The sequence below is a fragment of the Apis laboriosa genome, unplaced genomic scaffold (assembly GCF_014066325.1).
Source record: "Apis laboriosa isolate Shangri-la unplaced genomic scaffold, ASM1406632v1 scaffold122_cov146, whole genome shotgun sequence".
Taxonomy (NCBI): domain Eukaryota; kingdom Metazoa; phylum Arthropoda; class Insecta; order Hymenoptera; family Apidae; genus Apis; species Apis laboriosa.
In genome coordinates this window covers 1,905,545-1,917,722 of record NW_025221084.1, presented here as the reverse complement: position 1 = coordinate 1,917,722, position 12,178 = coordinate 1,905,545, and the positions used below count along the sequence as shown (strand labels likewise).

The following is a 12,178-nucleotide window of genomic DNA, read 5'->3' as shown; positions in this document are numbered from 1 at the left end:
CGGACAGGGAGTAGGATACACGAAAAGAAAGAGAACATCGACGATCAGGAGAGCCAGAAGGGAGTCCTGCATATGCGAGAAAAAAAGGAGAAAGAGAGATATAGGAGACGGTTAGACGAGGAGGAACGAGAAGATGAAGGAGAGGAGAAAAGGAACGGAGCCGATGGAAAAGACGGAACACGCGAATGAGAGAGAGGCGAACGTTTCATCCAAGATTTCGCGAGCAAAGAACAATTTTGGAAAGTGGCATTCGTTGTGAAGATTCCTCAGTTTAATTCTGAGATATGAAAAGACACTCAGATCGATATTTTGAAATTGTCTTAACTTTTATCTCGTCCCATATAAGAAAATATCCTCCTACCAGAAACGATTCATAAAAGAAATCAGGGGATGATTCTTCAATTTACGTGAATTCTGAAACAATTACGAAAAAAAGTATTAAAGAACGTTCAACGAAGGATTGCATATAAACGACGTTAAAGAATTAATATACTATTTCTTCGTGCAATCCATCAAAGCAAAATAAAACTAATACGACAAAGAATTACAAGTAAACGACTCCATAGTAATAAATATCTTACAGAAGAAATCGCGAGCCAAGATTACGATTCTTTAAATATTCCCCCTCCAATATCATCGGGGATCTGACACGAAGAAATTCTGACGCCGAAGCGTCTTCATATCTCGAAGAGAATCGCGCCTATCTCCCTCTAATCCTTCTCTATCGCTCGTACATAGAGGAGCGAGCACGGGCCCGGGCCGGTTCCCTTCGAATTTCAACCGGGGTCCCGCTAAAAAGACGAGGCCCGGTGACACGAGAGCGGCAGGGGCCCTTTTCGAAAGTCGATGTTTTTCTCTCGTGGTCTCGGCAAGGACCACGAGAGGCGCGCTGCTCAGCCTTTCCTTGTCAGTAACACCAAGTGCACGGTGCGGCGTGGTGTCTGGTCAACGGCGAGCGGCGTGGCGTCCGTGCCAAGCTCTTCTTTTTTCGCCGGGCTTGTGCAAGATCCGCCCTCTCTGTTCCACCACAACCACAATCTCTCCACCCGTTTTATCCACCGGCCGAATCCGATCCTCTTCCTCCCTCTCTCGTACCGGTCTTCCTTCCCCCTTCCCCCTCGCTATTCTCACTCTCTCTCTCTCTCTCTTTCTCTTTCTTCGTTTCCCCTGCACCAAGCAAGTTCGTTCCAAGTTACTCGCAACCATATCAACGTCCGCGCGTCTGCGTCCCGACATCGACATTCACCGGCGCATGTCTCCGCTCGAATACTCGCTTCTTGAGGCCGCGAGTCGAGCATCCTCCTCTTTGCCCACGCGCGCATTCTACCCCGCACTCGCTCGCTCGCTTTGGCCCCCTTGCCGCGCCCTTTCTCCTCGACCTTCCATTTCGTGGCCGTTCGTCCTCGCGGTACGCTGCTCAATACTGTAAACAACCGGCGAAAAGAACCTTTGCCCGTATGCAAACCGTGCACCGTCCGCCCGTGACTGCGTTTTACATATCGCCGTGGTGACGGGCCGATGCGAGCTGCATTCGACCACGTACCACGCGAAATCCACCGGATCCCCGACCAGGAGAGCTCAGAAACGTTACTGAAATATTCCGATGGGATAACTGTATATACAGGAGGAGGAAAACATTTAGTATTGGAAGTAATAGGTAGGATGAAAAGTTAAAAGGAATTTAGGAATTTATTTCTCTTTTCTTCAACGATTATTGTTCTTAGGGAGCAATTAATGCAACACAGGATATAAATGAAACATCCTTTTGATTATTTATGAGTTTATTATTGAGCGTTGATTGTGTTTTTATTTGTTCTGATAAATGTCATAAATGGTTTAGAAGGTAAAATATCAATTATATGATGGAGTATTTGAATTGTTTCCGAGTGTAAAGCTTCGTGTTCTTTTGAAATGAAATTCTGACATTTTGCAAGGATTGCAGGTCACTTCGACGAGCATCGAGGATAAATGATCTTGTAAAATTGTAGTTTGTACAATACAATGGTACAATAGATCACGAAAGTATTCGAACTTTATCTTGTAATTCGAAAATCTTGAACTTTAATGGAAGTTTGTATATAATGAATTATACATATAAAAATTATACGTTTACAATAGAATGATTTACAATTTTGCTTTATTATATTATAAAATTATATTTTAAAAATATCTTATTCACCTTTTATTTGTTCTAAAAAAGAATTCCTCCTATTCTTCCTATCAATGAAATTTTTCTTTTTATCTTCGTTATGTATTCTATTTCCCTTCGTGATATTAAAAATGAATTGTTATAATCGACTTCCATAATCTCTAATTTTTTATTACTTCAAGAATTTTTCCAAAAGAAACAAAGATACAGGATTTATTTCTCAGGTATTTCAACATATTTTTCAATATTCACCTATTATTTATTTAATGTTCATAAAAATCTTTATAAATAAAACTGAAAAAAGAAATAATTATCTTTCTTTGACTTTAATAAATCCATCAAGGATTTCAGAAGATAAAATTCCTTCGGTTTTACGATCGGCCATTAAAATCGTACATCTAATTAGAAACAAAAATCGTGCATAAATTATCGAAAGATAGTAACCGAAATCAACGCATCTTCTATTATAACGAAAGATAGAATAATCGTCAAACGAGGCACACGTAAAAATAAATCATTTCGAACCAAATACTCTCTAGAACGTTATGTTTTCGCACAAAATTCCATCGTCCTGTTCAACAACTAAAATACGAAAGAATCACCACTTGGAGGTATCCTAAAAACCACTCGTTGATGACTCGTCTCATCTCATCGATTTTTCTCTTTCTCTCTTCCCATTTCGATGGAATTCTGAAATTTTAACGCTCGCCACGATGGGATCCCGATGAAGCGTAAAAACTTTCCTCCGGATCGTGGAGGCACGAGGAAGAGAAGAATCTGGAAGAGGAGGAAGAGAATACGAAAAAGGAAAAAAGAAGAAGAAGAAGAAGAAGAAGAAGAAGAAGAAGAAAGGAGAGAAAATACGACGAGAGAGGCGGAGATAGGCCGCGAGAGGAAGAAGAGACGGGTACACACGGAGAACAAGGAAGTAAATAAGTAAATAAACCAGCTGGCTTAGCGAGAAGGTGTCGCGATGCAAATAATCGTCTTTCTCGAGGATCCAAGGCGCGAAAGTGCACGTGTCTGTAAATATGCATACGGTAATATGCGCGAGCTTTTCCCAGTCTCTCTCTCTCTCTCTCTCTCTCTCTCTCTTTTCTTCCTTTCCACCCCTTGCCCCCACGGTCCGGATTCTTTGATATTCTCGGATCTCTCGTACACGCGGTGCCATCTCCTCAACCGTACAAGCGTTAAGTAATTTGCTTATTTTTTTTTGCTCCCCGCTAATAGCTTTTCCATACATTGCCATGCTTTTCTCGCGCATCGACTTATCAGACCGTTTTTGACTGGGTTCCGCTAGACATTGTCGATAGAGATTGTGTGTGTATGTGTGTGTATGCGTGGTCTACAGGAAGTTTGTCGTGTATGGGATGAAAGGAGATCGAGTTTTATCCTTATGCAATTTCTTATAATGGGCAATCATCTATTGGATATTTTAATTTCGTTATGTGTTTGTTTTTCAAATGATTGTGTGAAATTTATTCAATAGATCGTATATATAAAATTATTTTTTAATATGAAACGAATATGATTGGTATGATTGAAATTAAAATTGCATTAAATTTCACACATATTGCGAGGTAAAGTAAGGAAATGGAACAATTTGTTAATAGTTCTGGAGAGTATATAATAAATGAACACGTATACAAATTATATAAATTTAATAAAAATTGTTTCAACTCGGATTTTGACGAGCTAGATTCATCACTGGTAGTTTGAAAGATCGGAAATCCGAATCCGAATAATCGCATACAGCGAAACTAAGCCTGAAAAACAAGATTGGGATTCTTGAAATTCTCGAGAATCTTGTCATTCTCGAATCGTGAAATACTTTCGGAAACCCGACCTGTCTTGAACATCGGCTTCTCGATATTTTTGGGTTCTCGTAGTTACACCTCATATTATTACAATAATGATATATATATTTATATCGTGTAAGTGCAATGTATTTTTTGTTTTTCTATTTTAATAATTTAATAATATTCTGTATATATTTCATATATATTAAGGAATTAGTACAAATCAAGATGACTGACATAGCAATCATGAGATCAACTGAGGAAGAGTTAATTTAAAATTGATTTCTAAGAATATAACGAGAAATATTAACATTTACACGTTAGAGATAAGAATTCTGTAAACCAATCGAGTTTTAAAATTATTTAAGTTTTTTGCAATACATCGTAATTGTTGAAATGATTTCATACGTGACTTTTTTTAATAATTTATTACTTATTTAAAAAAATGAATATTTATTAAATATATTATAAATATATATAATACTTATACATTTTAAATATAATAACAATGATCAAAGAATTGCATTTCTCGTTATATCAATCCTTATAGAATTTTAATAGATACTTATCAAATTATTATCAGTTATATTTATAAAATTTTAATATATATAATTTTCGCGACACTTTTAAAAAACAGATTGATATGTCACGATACATAAATCGTAAAACACTCAATTCTTAGCAAAAAGAAAGATTGCACGAAATATAATTCTATTTCACGGATCTTTCTTAAAGAGATTCATCGAGTCATCCTTAAAAAAAATCCATCATCTATCATTCGGTCTTAAAATCTGCTCGAACTTGTCAATTTTACAATTCATGATTATTGTTACGCAAATGCGGTTGACGAAGAGTAAATATAAAATTATAACGAAACAAAGGAGAGCGATCTTATCCCTGATCGTTAATTACAAGACTAAAAACTGGTTTCTGCTGACGTGTCCATTTAATGCCCTTGCTAATTAATTATATCGGATCCCTAAGAGCGAACAAACCACGGATCTGAGCAACGGTTCTATCCGTTGCCTTTGTTACGACTGGCAGAACGAGTTCCGAAAAGAATATGCTTTCAGCATCAACAATATCTCTTCGTTCTCTGTTTCTCTTTAGAATCATCAATAATCGCTTTTCGTTAATTAATTGACGTACGTGTCTCTGCGAATTGCACAAAAATTGCACGAAATCGATCGTCCTTGATTGTTATATCTCTCTATAATTACGTGATCAGGTTATCAATATGAAAACCTGCGAACGTGCATAGAAAGTGTTACAAGAGTGGAATATTGATGAATGAGGAGATAAAAAGGTAGATTTGTATGAAACGGTAGCCGTTTCTCTTATCAAGACTGCAAGAATGTAATTACCTGTCTAATATATTCAATGTCTTTTACCTAGAAGAGAGATCTAATTACCACTTATCAGTGTATCAATCGTTGACTATATTTTCCATTTGGTATTATTTATGTACCATAGAAAAGATTTAATTACCATTTATTATTTGAAACATTGATCATTTGATTATATATATATATATATATATTCCCTATTTATTATTTTTTGCTCTTATTATTTCTAAAATCTTTTTGTAATAATAGACAACTCTAATTTCAATATTTTCCTTTTATATTCATCCAAATCTTAAATGATCGTTATAAGTTAAATTTTTTCTACAACAATTTAAATATCTTATTCGTTCTCATTTAATTTGAAAGTAATATTTGTTTAATCTCGATAAGTGAGAGAATGGAATATTTAAATTATCGTGCGAAGGGGTAAGAAATTATTAATGATAATTTAAAATTTGGAAGATTGAAATTGAAAAAAAGGAATGGAAAATTTTAATAATAACAACATTTCCAAGACGAAGGAGGTCACTCGATCGCAAAGATTTAAAATCTCGGGCATTTTTTTCGTTGGGATATTTAGCGGGATGCGATTTTAACCCTCGGCCAAGTGCACTGTTTTAAATCATGTAAACAGCTGCGTGGGCGTGCGAAATATACCATCGTAAATTGCGTTTAATTTATGGAGAAAAACAAATAAATTTCGCTGAAAGAATTTGTTCGGTACGCAGTTATTACATGCACTTTGACTTAACCGCCTATTAAACGGTTCATTCATCTGCTGTCCGCTTCTCATTTCTCCGTTTCCCCTTCGTTTCTTTTTTCCTTTCCCATTCACTTCGCCTCTTTATCGTCGCGATTAACATTACCACGATCCCATGCTATTTTTAGTTTGCCGAGAAAGCACCAAGCCAAGAAACATTAAGGAAATCCGGATTAACATCGTTATTGTAATTCAAATAACATTGATGCATTTTTAGTATGCCGGGGGAACTCGTGTAACGGTTAATAAACAAGATGATCGTAAGATAATTTTTAAATAACGAAATTTTATGGATTTCTAAATTATCATAATGGTAAAATATATATGAAAATTTTTCGAATGCAAATTATTTTGTGCAAATTTTTATACCTACAAAATTTATAATTTTCAGATTAAAATTGGAATGTTAGATAATTCATTTTGATAGATGCTATAGATAGCTTTGGCATTAACTAATTAAATCCCTAATTAATTCCAAGAATTTGCTTAATATTTTTTTCATCGTCGCTTTTTTGTTTCAGTTCAGAATCGACAATATTAAAAAAAGAAAATGATTTTTTTGTTCTTAAAATTTGAGTGATTTACTTTATCATAGATGAGATTTTATTAAAATATTCTTTATATCTATATTTTGTTTAATGGACAATGTTTTATTATAATATTTTTATATACAAAATGTTTTAAAAAAATATATTGTCTATATTAGGAATATTCTAAATTTAAATATCTTTTTAATGATATTTACATTTATTCCTATACATGTATCTAAATGAAAATAATTATATATATAAATTATATTATTTCACTATTTATTTAAAAAAGCACTATATTTAAAATCTACTTTTTATATCATTTTTAAAAAATAAGAATTAGAATTGGAAAATAATAAATTCTTTCCTTTTTCTTTATTTCGAAACATCCCCCATTCATCTTTTTATATAAGTAATTAAAATTATAATAACATTATTCTCAAATGACAATTTTAAAAAAAAAATATATTTATTCCATCGTTTTTAATTTATTAATCGATTTACTTAAAATTATAATTATATCGTTTGTACGTATAAATATTATGGCACATAATATAAATCACTTTATCTTAATTACATTAAAATGATATCGATATACCCTAATAGCAATAATCTCTTGTTTTGACTTGTTTCAAGATTACTAATTAATCATTTATCGTCGATCATTTTACACTTTCACGCTTTATTCGCTTTCGAACGATATTACGTGAAACAAATAAATGTATAAATAAGACAATATTATGCTTGGAAGACGAAGTATAATTCTTTTTTAACGAGCACGTGCCTCACAAACATATGCCCATTCGCGGGCCATAATGTTTATACGTATACGTAATGGTTGGCTGCGTGCATTCCTTCTTGCGTTGACCCTCGTCACACATATGAATCATAAATCATAACCACGTTATATCGCGGATTTGCAAACAGCCTCGTATTCGTCGAAGACGTCGTTGGTCCCTTACAAATTTACAGCTCTATTGAGACGTTCCGGGTAACATATTGCCATATTTTCTTAGACACAACGGTTCAATATGATATATTTGACGAACTTGCGAGTAAAGGACATATATCGTGCAGATTAAAAGACAACCTCGATTACAACTGAACAGTTGCGAATAATTTATCGAAATTACATCGACTTATCTATCAATATTTGAAAAATTTATTGTTTACTAATATACTCGATATTTTTATTGAACTGATCGTTTTATTATTAAATTTGTAAATTCACGATTACAAAGATATTGTTTCTAATTTTATTGCTGTCTATTAATTTAAAACAGAAATCTAGAATTTTTTAAAAATATATGAAGTAGATAAAATGAATCTAGAAATGTACATACACGTTATTAATATATTTGAATCCATTCTAAAAGTTAAATCAAGTTACACACATATCAATCGAGACTTATTTATTAAATCATAATCATTTGACTTTGCCTTAGATGAAGTGTGACAGAGAAAAAGTACGAGAGATTGCGAAGATATGACGAAGATAGCGCATCTCATTTCTATCCTTGTTCAACCGATATTTTTACATATCAATTTTAATTTGTTTGGCTCTTAAAATTGATCCTCTAAAAGCGTCCTAATAAATATATTAACACTTTGTTGCATACTTAATAAGAAAGTAACGAGACAAGTAAAAATATAAAATAAATCCATTTGACTATCAACTTCCGGAGAAGTTTAGAATTCGTGGAAACGAGAGAGAAATGCAATCATCATTATAAATAGTGTGTAATAATCTAGAATGGTCTAGATGAACTTTTCTTTCGCTTATTTTTCCGCGGCGGAAATACGATTGCTGTTATGTACATAGTGAATGATTTAAATGTCAAAGGCAACGAGTCACTGCGATTTACCGTATCGTTTGATACGTAATGACTAAGAAACTGAACGTAATGTTATGCAATATCTTATGTACGAGGGTCATTGGTCATTCAACCTGGTGTATAGCATTGACACAATGTAGGTGCTGATTATAGTACGGAAACGTGCATAGAACCGACACGATTACCTTGATATCTCTTTACGAAATGACAAGTGAAATGTAGTGTTTGATTTAAGAAGTGTATCTATTTATTCATCGACAATCTTATTTATTGATACTTTGTGATCTACTTTGCGGAATTGTCGTCTTATAAATGCGATAATAAATTTCTTTTCTTTTTCTTGTTTTAAAAAAATTTTAAATACTCACTGTTATTTCGACATAATCACACACATAATTGAGAAACAATGATAGAAATAATAAAATATTTAATTTAAGGAAATTTCTAATGAAGCAATATTTTGGTGGAAAAGTGTCTGAAGACACTTTTAAGACAATTAGAATACAACACATTTATCCTCTTTCTTGAAAAAAGATATTAATATAATTTTTCTAATGAATTTTTGAATTAATACCAATGAAAATAATAGTTTTTAATAGTATTTCTAATACAAATATAAAAATGATATTTTATATTTGTATAAATACGGTATAATTTATAAAAATATTATTATCTCTGAGACAAAAATTATAACTTTTAATTTTTAGAAATAATAGAAAGAATTGAAATAAATAAATTGTACTTGAAATAAATAAAATACTGATAACAGGAATAAAACATCATATATGTCATGATCAAAATCATTATAAAAATAAAAAAAAATAAAATTTGTCAGAATCATATACGTCAGAATAATATGATGTAATGTAACAAGAATTGAGAAGATAATATGATATAACTAAAATAAAAAAAATCTGCTGAGAAATGCACGATAAATCAACGTTCGAGCGATTAATCACCAATTAACGTGTAATCGCATAAACACGATTACACGATGTTGATATATTGAATTAAAAAAAAAAAATAAAATAAAATAAAATAATAATAGATTAATCTCATTAAAAATTTTTCGAAGAAACTTCTTCGTTCGGAATGAACATTATCGATACATTCCTCATATATTTTTTTAATAATAAAGGCGCAGCTCCGTATTCTCATTAGTATAATGTTCGTTGTACTACAATTTGCGTAATGTGTCTTAATAAATTCAATTGCTCCCGCTAAACAGATGTCTCTCAATGTACAACAATGTAACATTAACCAGCATGTAACAGGCAATGAGATCCAGCGGATCGTGCAGACTTTCATATAAAAGTACTCGCACGTAGCCTAAGCATCGTGTCTAACAACATGGATCGCATTACGTGGAGCGTGAATCACTTAATATTAATCTAGTACAGCCACGTGGTACGGCCAACACAGACTACTACTACACAAGCAAGTGATACGATGATTGCTCCGATCGTGGCTTGCACGTGCACTAGGAACCCTAGACCAGACAAAGAATGTTACGTCCGCCATTTTGTACGTCAGACGTCCGGCAGACAACAAATATCTCATACGATGCCCGGGAATAATTGATATTCAACCGTGGCCCGTGACAGATCAATATATGGCATCGTGTTATGGACTTGGACCATCTGTGTTATTGGACTTGTAAATAACGATTAAACGTTACTCCTTTGGAATTAAATTGTATCGTAAATTTAATCGAAAAGGGATTTTTGCTATTTTCTCTTTCTTTTTTTTTTTTTTTTTCTTGATATATTCATAAATTTATACGATTCTTTTTATTGAAGATTTTATTGAAATTATGAAATAAGAGGAGGGGTAATTTAAAGAAAAAGAATAATAGTATTGTTTGAAAAAAATTAACGTTATTGAAAGAATTGATTAATTACAATATTTTAAATTTTAAATTCCTATTAAAAAATAGGAATTAATTATATAGAAATCCTCTTGATCTTTCTTAATCTATAAAAAATTTATGAAAAAAAATAATTTCTAAATATAAAATTGACAAAGAATAAAAATTATCAATATATACCCCTTACTTTCAAAATTTTAAAATAGATTAGCCAAACAAATAATTATATCATGCCTGAAGAACATCCTACTATTCGAAAATATAAAAAAGTTAAAAATTCAAAAGTTTAAAAAAATTCTACAACAATTTATATAGCTGATCCGTCAACCGGTGATTATTTATTCGAAGGTGGACGGTCGATGCACGAATTGCGTAACGTTTCATCGGGTCGCGTACGCGTTGACGACTGGCAGGATGAAAAATGAGCAATACATTACACGATCCCCCCGTGAGAAGTGGGCCATTGACCCAAGTAGGTGTAACGACATATTATTGCAGTAATCGTGTCTGCGAACGAGTCACCGCACGAATCTACCGAGTGGACGAAGATAGAGCGCGTCTAATTCGACGATTGAACCTGTCTCTCGTTTCTGCCTCGTCAGAGTAGCCTTCTACTACTAGCCAGTTCCTTTCAGTGCCATACATACAGTTATTATGTAACGTGCACGTTTCCCGATGATGTCTCGCGTTCGCGAAAATCAATCCACATCCGTGATTTTAGCTGCCACTCGATCTTCCGCGATGAGGAAGGTCAATCAAGGTGTGATTTCTCAAGGTCTTGGTACGAGGAATGGCCGTGAACTTGCATTTCTCAAACGATTCTCGAGCTTTTGTTGTTTCGAAAGGTGATCTAATTGTTATTTTTTTTTTTTTTTATGGAGGATTTATCGAGATTTCGCTTAATGATTGTGTTAGGTGAACGAGTTAATTAACGATTATATAGGAATATTGATCGATGTTGGATTTGCTATGCAAGATAATCTTCATCTTTTCTATCCAATTTAAATCGTTTGTAATGTGAAATTATATAAGTAGAAATGGAATTTGATCGAAATTGGTTTAAAAATGTTTAAATTGAAAATAAGAAAGGACAAATTGGAATGATACGAGACACGAAAAATATGAAATTCTTTAAAACTGGGAAAGAAAGTGATTTATTAGATATAGAAGTACGTGATGATATTAATATTTTGCTTGGAATATTAAACTTTAAATCATGTCAATTTTATTGATCTATAAATATAAGTATGTAGAAAATATTTTATGCGTATAAAATGAAAATTTTTAAATGGAATTATACCTGTTTCTAGAGACAAACAAACATAGAGGGAAAGATTCAAAGATTCTTTGAAGAATAAAAAAATAATCAACATAATAATATAGCACCATATTCCGTTCTTTTCTACATCTTATTGCTAATAACCATACTATTGATGTAACGGCTACCTTAAAGTAAAAAGAAGAATACTCTCGGTCTAAAACCGGATATGTAGTCATTTTATGAAAGGCTAGAGACATGTCTAGAAGAGATATGCCTATATTTAATGATGAAATTTTATTTAAAAAAATAAAATAAACATATATATATATATATATGTGTATGTGTGTGTATATATTATCAAACACTGATGCTGTCATAGAAAAGAATCATTATTGCTGGTAATTTTTATTAGAATTCTATTTTCGAAATTATGAATTTGATATCTCGATGTGATATTTTATGTATTTTTCATTGATTCAAAATTTTTGTATTATCGTAGAAACTGTACGATGTCTTTTTAAAATGTTCCAATTTTCTCCTGAACGATAAAAAAAATCAGTATATAGTATAATATAATTAAATAAAATAATATATTAATTTAACTTGTAATAATTATTTAAAAAGTACAATA

At 32.3% G+C, this 12,178-nt stretch overlaps 1 protein-coding gene across 6 annotated transcripts in view; it reads left to right on the top strand.

The window, feature by feature from the left end:
- LOC122720186 (follistatin-A) overlaps positions 1-12,178 on the top strand; it is a 75,999-nt gene that overhangs the window by 49,496 nt on the left and 14,325 nt on the right. The gene's annotated exons all lie outside the window — the stretch shown is intronic.